Here is a 7,967-nt window from a genome sequence, read left to right on the forward strand (position 1 = left end):
ATGGGGTGGGTGCTGGAGGCGGGTGAGTGGGGGCAGGAGGCAGCCAGGCCCTGCCAGAAGGCGAGGGCAAGCACTCTTCCTGGCTGGTGGGACAGTGCCAGGAGGCTACACAGCCTGGGTCAGTGTGAAGAAGCTTTTTGCCCCCCACCCTGATCTATGCAGCCCCTCAATGGCTGCTCCCAAATGCCCGGCGACAGCCCGGGGTGACATGGAGAGATGGGGACATGGAGGAGAGGGAAGCAGAGGGCCCCAAATTGCATCCCTCGCTCCAGAGCCTGCACCACCGTTCTGCACCACGCATTTTGCTGTGCACACATGGGGCTGGCAAACAGCCCCTGACGTCTGTGCAGCGCACCCCTTCCCGGGGGGTGACTGCCACGACGGGCTCACCCCGGGGCCCTGAGGATGCTCCACCACCTAAAACATCTCCAGCAGACTCATGGCAGCTCTATATAGCCACTGGTCACTTTTGGGGGGGGGTTACTGCCTGGGGACAAGGCCGTGCGGCAGCCCTCGGGGGAAGCAAAGCTGGCGCTGCCTGAGCTCTGCTGCAGAGCGCGGGGTGCGGGGGTGCCTGGCCATCAATCATTTAGTGCTGTTAATTTTTAATGTGTAAAAATCTCTTTAAGTAAGGAGCCTGGCGCAGAGTGAGGCTGATGATTAATTCAGGGAGTGACGCACGGCGGCGAGCACCGGGCCCGGCCACAACGTGCGGGGGGTCCCGCTGCTGGGAACTGGGCATGAAGCAAGCGAGGAGGCCGGGAAGGGACGGACCTGCCGGGGAATGGTGTCCCAGGGTGGCAGATCAGCCATGCTGCAGTGGCACTTACCCCTGCCCCAACCCCAGAGGTGTCGCGTGTGCCCCTGTTGGAGTATTGGGGGGGTTATGATGCTGGGAGCTGCTCCAAGTGGGGTCTCCTTGCTCTGGTGATGCCGCCGTTGGTGTCAGAGGCTGGGGGCTCTGGCAGCCCCCCCATGCTGGCCTTCCCCAGAGCCCCCACCCCATTTCCAGCCTGCAGCTGTGTGCCAGTAAATGCACAAATAACAGCATCAGGAATAACGCGCTGCTGGTGGAAGTGGCTGATCTTACCGCACACACTGCACCTCCTCCTCCCTCTCGTCCCCCCCAGGGGGGTGAGAAGACCCCAACCCTCCTACGGTGGCCTCAGAGAAGATGAGCCAAATTAAGAGACCACTAGCAGGGTACAAGATAACCAGAGAATAACCCATAAATAGCAAGAGGATGGGGAGAAAAAGCATTGACTGAGGGCGTCTTGCTCCAGCAAACGGCCCGGCCACGCTGCTCACGCCTGGCCACGGTGCAGGGCGAGGGCAGGGCTGGTGCAGCCGTCAGAAACCGGCTGCAAAGCCCCGGCTGCGGGGCACCTGGCAGGTCCAGGCGTGACAGGAGAAGATCAAAGTGCGTCAAACCCGGCTGAGTCACCCCCTCCCACAGCTCCCACGTCCCGCCGGCATCCCCCGGAGCTCCACCAAAACCCTCCCTTTTCAGCCGTGGCTGGATCCTGGCAGCACGGGGGTGTCCCCGGGGAGCTGCGCTGCTGGAAGGGCACGCGGGGCGATGCTCAAACACTGCTGCTGCCTTTCAGAAGTAGATGGAGAAGGTGTTATGTGTCTATGTTACTGAAAACCGTGCTACTCCAACAGCTTTTCAAGCCCCCAGGTTTTAACTCCAAGTATTTGGGGAACTGGGCTCAGCATTCCTACCTCCTAGTTAAAAGGCAATTAACTGGGGATGTCTCATTTGAGGGGCAGGGATGGGATCTACCCCGCAGGGAGCCCTCACAGGTATTTTTAGCTTTGATGGGTGCTGGCAACGGAGCAGCCAGGGACTTTTTCCAGTGTCTCACACGCTGCTTGTGAACCAGGTCGGTACAACCACGGCGCAGGGGCAGCCAGCCCCACCAGTGGCTCTGGGGGAGGACCGGTGGCAAGAAGAGCGATGGCAACGATCAAAGTCACGTTGGGAAACACCGCAGCACCCAGGACCCCAGTAAAAAGCACTGATGCTCTGCTTTGGCTCTGAGGTTTTTGGGGCCAAGGCCTCTGCAAACGTGGCCCCGGGTCAGGCGGGAGGGGAGCGGGGAGTGGAGCCTGCAGGAACCTGCCGCTCTGCACGAATGCGGAGAAAGCAAATGGATTTGCAAGTCCCCAAATTCCACGTGGGCTGCAGAGGAAGGAGCGATAATGGAAGGGCTCCGCTTTCGGGAGGGCGAGTTTAAATAATTAAGAGGAATAGTGAGGTGGAAATGAATGTGCAGAAGGTTTGGGGCTCCCTGGAAGGAAGCGGAGATGAAAGGAACGGCCTTGCTACAATATTCATAAAGCTCTGAAGGCAACCGCACACGTGCCTGGAAGAAGGGTTCTTGCGTGAGCTCGTCTCCTCTGGAGACCCCGGCCGGGCGGCCAGCGCAGGCGTGGGAGGAGGTGGCCAGCCCTGGGGTGCTCGGGGTGCCCAGGGGGTGACAGTTCTCGTGGCTCTCTGCTAACGGTGCCGCGCGTGGGAAATGCATCCCCAGCCCAGCCCCAGGCAATCAGGGGGCTTGTGCCCACCCCCAGCCCCTTTCCCTGCGTTAGGGATTTCATTTATTCCTTTTCCTTCGCCAGGGATGAGGAGCTGGGAAAGTCTGTGCGGGAATGGGTCAAACCCAAAACTTTTTTGGTGGACCGACAGTTGGGACACCGGTGCCTCATGCGCTGGTGCTGGTGTGGGGTATTGGTGCTGGGGATGGTGCTGGGCATCAGTGGTTTGATGCTGGGGATGGTGCTGGGCATCAGCGCTTTTATGCTGGGGGTCAGCATTGGGTATTGGTACTGGGAACGGTACTGGGTATTGATCCTAAGTCTTGGTCCTGGCACTGGGGATGAGCATTTGGTGTTGGTCCTTGTACTGGGCGTGGGGTGCTGGTGCTGGTACAGGTATGGGTGCTGGTACTGGGCGCTGATAGTGGTACTTGCCTTTGGTTTGCCAGGACTGTACATCGTGCGTTGCTCCAGCGCCTTGTGGTCGCAAAACCTCGGCCATGTCCCGCTCTCCCCTGGGCCAGACGTGGCTGCGCTGTGCAGGGAGCACCGGGCCCTGTGCAGCCCCCGAATCCCGGGATCCTGCTCGGGCAGATGCAGCTTCTTGGCAGCTGGGACTGTTTCTCGGGAGATCAGACTTCATTTTAACATTGTCCACCTTGGACTTGCCATTAACAGATTGCCAAGAACGGGGTGCATTTTCCACCTCCAGTGCATCCCTGGTGTCCTGGCATGAGCTGCTCAGCCCATCCCAGGTGGGAAGAGGGGTCCCCGGCCCTGCCCCAGGGTGACCCCTCTTCCTGACACCCCGAGGCAAGGGGCTCTCCCAGGACCGAAGGAACTGACCCCAACCCGAGCTTTCTGATGTGAGTCCTCCACAGCAGTGGGGAAACGCCGCGGAAACTCCAGCCCTCAGGCCAGGACTCGTGGAAGTGTCACCTAACGGAGCAGGAGCGATTCACGGGCAGATAGCAGTGGGAAGGAGCGTGAAGGATGCTGACTGCCCTGGGAGCTGGGGCGGGAGGTGGGGATGCTCCCTGGAGGATATCGGGAAGCTCAAGGACGCCTCTCTGAGCACAGCCTGTTGCTACCGCCCCAGCTGCGTTCAGTTTTGCTGCTGACTTTCACTGCCTCCAACCAAGCTGAGAATTTCTCTGGGCAGCATTGACAGAACTCCCCAAATCTGCTGCTTTCCTTGCTCAGAAACAGGGGTGGGAGCTTGTGCAAACTGCAAAGAGCTGATCCCCCTTGCATTTCTTCTTTCCATGCATTCCCTGTGTTCGGGGAGGGCTTGGTTGGCGCAGCACAGCACGAAGCAGAGCCACGAACATCTGGAACGTTTTTTAGATAGAAGAACCCAATGTGCCTGGCCTTTTTCAGCTCCTAACTCATTGGTGAGCCCAAGCTTCGGCTCCTGAGGGATTTCCAGCCCCAGCATTGCCATGGGGCACAGCGCCAGCAAACAGCCCGTGCAGTGCAGTTGCCTCTGGTCTCTCTGCTGATCCTCTCCAGCGCGCGGCTCTGGGCCCCGGCCCGGTCTCGCAGCGCATTTACACGCATGCTTGATGCGAAGTAAGCGAGCAGTAGCTGCTCTCCAAAGCACTGGTGCCTGTGCATGGCTTTAACTGGGCCCTACAGGCTCAATAAACGCCTTTGGGAAATGCACGCTCTTCAAACCTCTGCTTGCCTGGAGCTGCGTTTTTTCGGAGGAAATCCAAGCAAGCTGCTGCCTTTTCTTCCCAGCGGGCAGACGAGGGTCTTCGCCTGGTTTGAGGTGCCTGCAGACATTTATTGCTGTGTTAATGCGGAGTCTGGCACGCGTCACTGTGACCACTGGCACAGAAAATCCCCCCTGCCCCCCGGTGGGTCCACGCTTGCTCTCCGCTTGCTGGGCTCTGCTCTGCACCAGCCCATTGGCATCTTGCGCGGTCACTGGCCACCCCACATCACGCGGAAGACCTGTCAAATCATTGAGTTGCTGCTAGGGTTACAAAATCCCATGGAGTTTCCGCAGGAGAGGCACGGCAGAGCCTGCAGGCGGGCTGTCGGTGCCGACGGGGGATGCAGATGCAGCAAAATGCAGCCCGATGGCGCGGTGTGCAGCCCATTTTCTTCTCCCTCCCCAAACCAGGCTTTGCTTTATGGGCAGCTGGGGGTGGCTCAAGGCAGCAGGAGCCTCTTCATGCCGTGGGGAGCAGTGAGATGTTGTGAGATGTGGGGACAGGCGGGAGCAATGGGAGCTGCTGGCCCGGGATGATGGAGGGGCGCGTAGCAGGACCAAGCTGCCAGGGTCTTGCAGGATTTTTCAGGGACCAGCGGCAAACTTTGGGCTAAAGGGGGATCTCTGAGATTGGGAACATGAGGAGGAGGAGGGGAGAGCAAAGCAGCCGCCACCCTGGGAATGGGCAGTGGGATTAGTGATGCCGGAGGGGCCCAAGGGCTGTGGGATGGAGACACCCCAGTTTCCCCCAGCCCCGGTGGCTGCCCGCAGCGTGACGGGGAGCTCTGCCGGGCCTGGGGGAGCAACCGTGCTGCACCCCGAGGAATGCAGCCTTCGGCCTCGTGGCCCTGGTGTGCCTGAGCCTGGCGGTGGGGGTGCTCAGCGCAGGAGCTGCTCTGCAGTGAGCTCCATCTGCCTCTCTGAGCTCCATCACCACGGAGCTGGTTACTAATGGGGTGGGCTGCTAACGAGGCTCCTGGGCGCTTGCTCACCCTCCTCTCGCCGGGACTCGGTGGAGAGGCCGTGGTGCAGCCGGCAGCGGGCTCAGGGCTGCCCCTGCCTCTCCCCATGTCCCAAAGCGCTTGGGCACAGGAGCACCCAGTGTCCCAGGGCACCCTGGCAGACTGGGTTTGCATGAGCTGGGGCCATCCTCTTCCTCTCTGCCCTTGACGGGGGGATGCCGACGGCCCAAGGAGTGTTGTCACGCCAAGGGACAGAGGAGTACACTGCCCCCCGCCCCAACCTGACACATTACTGGGGCACAGCCAAGGTGGACTCCCCCAAATTCACACCTTTCTCCTCCAAATCTCCCAGCTGGGGAGAGAGGACCTGGTGGGGAGGATCCTGGAGGGGCTCCACAGGCATGCGTGGTGCAGGGCTCTGTCCTAGGGCACAGGGTGAGGGATGCCCCAGGGACCCAGCTCCACTCACCCAGGGGCCACGCTCGCCCCCAGGCCCCCACCAAGGCCGAACCCCGGGGCTGAGGGTCCTGCCAGACAGAAAGCCCAGGCAGCTGGGTCCTGCCAGATTTCTGCATTTAAAGTAGCTGCAGAGCAACCTGCGTGCTGGCGGCTGGGGTGGAAACAGCACAGCCAAAGACTTGCCCTCCGTTCAAACTGGGAAGCCAACCTTTCTTCTTGGGTTTATTGCTCTTGAAGTTGGGCTCTTGAAGCTGTCCCTTGCCTTCCAGCAAGCTCCGCTCGTGTTAAACCATGACACTGAGCTGTGCGCCCAGGGTGAGGTCGGAAGGAAAGCAAGACGCAGAACCTGAAATATAGTGGGAAACAGCCTAAAAGCCCCTGGTAATTAAGCAAGGAAACGGTGTCAGCCTATTCATAGGAGCTTCTTGCAGCGGAGGCGTTGTACTTGCTCCTCAGCCCTGGGGGGGAACGGCTGATGCTGGGGGAAACAGCCTTAAACCTCCACTTCCGAAGGGCTTCCTACACTGGAGCGGGGCAGAGGCTGAGCCACGAGGTTTAGGGAAGGGTGACTCCCGGGGCCTGGCTGGACCTGCAATGTTTGAGAGTCATAGAATAGAATCATAGAATCATTAAGGTTGGAAAAGCCCTTTAAGCTCCCGCAGCCCAACCGTTCCCCTAACCCTGCCATCCCACCACTAAACCCTGGCCCTCAGCACCGCCTCTGCCCGGCTTTTTCCAAAGCCCATGTTGGTCTTGGACGGTAAAAGCCCTTCCCACAAATGCTCTGTGCTTGGAGCAGGGATGGAGCTGGGCAGCGAGACCCTCTGGCCAGGCTGCTTTTGGGCTTTCACTCCTGGGGGTGGGCAGAGCCGTGTCTCCATCACCCCCGGGGCAAGCGGGTCCTGGGTGATGCGATGGCAACGCCACCTTCCCCGGGCCCTGCTGGTGTGGAGGTTTTGCAGACACCATCCATGCTGGAGCGGGGCCGGCCGGGGGTCTCTGCAGCGAGGGGAGCAAAGGATGGGGCTGCAAAAGCTGCTTAAGGGATTTGAATTCTTAATCCTCATCTTAATCCCCATTAGAAATTAATGTCCAAATCCCCAGAGTGGTGGCAAATCCCACCGCAGAAGTTCATTTTTCTTCAAAACAAAAAGAAACACAAGCTGCAGCGTGCGGGACCAGCAGCCCAAGGAGTGGGGCTGGCCAGGGTGACCCGCGGCCCCGGGCCACCCGCCGTGGGGCACCCGCCGGTGCCGTTTGGGGACAGCCACCCTCATTTCCCCCCGGACACTGGGACATTCCCTCCCAGGGTGGCTGAATATTTCAAAGCTCAGGGGCACGGCTGGGGATCTCATCCCCGTGACCGCCCTCCCCTCCCCAGCCCAGCCCTTTGCGTGCCCCCAGCACCCTCCGCCCATATTTTTGGGAAAATATTTTCCTCTTCTGCAAAGCAGGAGCTGGTGTGGAAAATGGCCGAGCCCTTGGGAACCCAGGCAGGTTGTATTGCTTGGAAAGCCATTCCCATCTGACTTAGCAAAGGGCTAAGCTAATTTTACACATGACTGACTTTCACACCTTTAACGAGCAGCAGTTTCTTTCTCGATGAGCAGCGCATATGGCAGTTAAATTGAAAATTCGTTGAACGAGTGAGAACACGCAGCGCAGAAACTGTGTTGGATACCCAAGGCGTTGGAAAAGGGCTACAGAAGTGCAGGGAAAATGGGGTTTCTCCCCGTGCAAATATGACCGAGTATTTCCAGACACGCTGACACTCGTTGGCACGGGTCACAGCTTGTGCTAAAGCCAGTGAAAAAGTCGAGGTATAAATTAGTTTTAAAATCTGGCTCTGGCTGGCCTTTCCCTGGCGTTTCTGCCCCTTGAAAGCTTCTGCAGCAGCGTTCCGTCCATCTGTGCCTCTGCAGCCGCGGTGGTTTGCCATGCGAACACGGGACGGGGAGCACCCAGGGACAAACCCCGGGCGGACGGGGCCAGATTCGGGCTGTGCCTTGTGTTTCACTCCTTTCACCTCGATGGAAGCCCTCGACGTGGGGCACGGGGCCTCCCATTAACATCCCCTTAACGCTGCTCCTGGGCTGGGGGGGCTGCAGGGGCTCTTGCTCGCGGAGGACGGAGCTGCACGAGCTTTGCATGACGCAGTGCCCTCCACCATTTGGTCACTAATAGGGGCAAAAAGCTGAAAGCAATGGTCCTTGACCCTGCCGTGCTCATCGTCTCCCTTCCTATGATAAGGATTTCCGTGCATTTCCACTCACCTCTAAGAAAAG

Source organism: Egretta garzetta, unplaced genomic scaffold (genome assembly GCF_000687185.1).
Source record: "Egretta garzetta isolate BGI_Z169 unplaced genomic scaffold, ASM68718v1 scaffold564, whole genome shotgun sequence".
Lineage (NCBI taxonomy): Eukaryota > Metazoa > Chordata > Aves > Pelecaniformes > Ardeidae > Egretta > Egretta garzetta.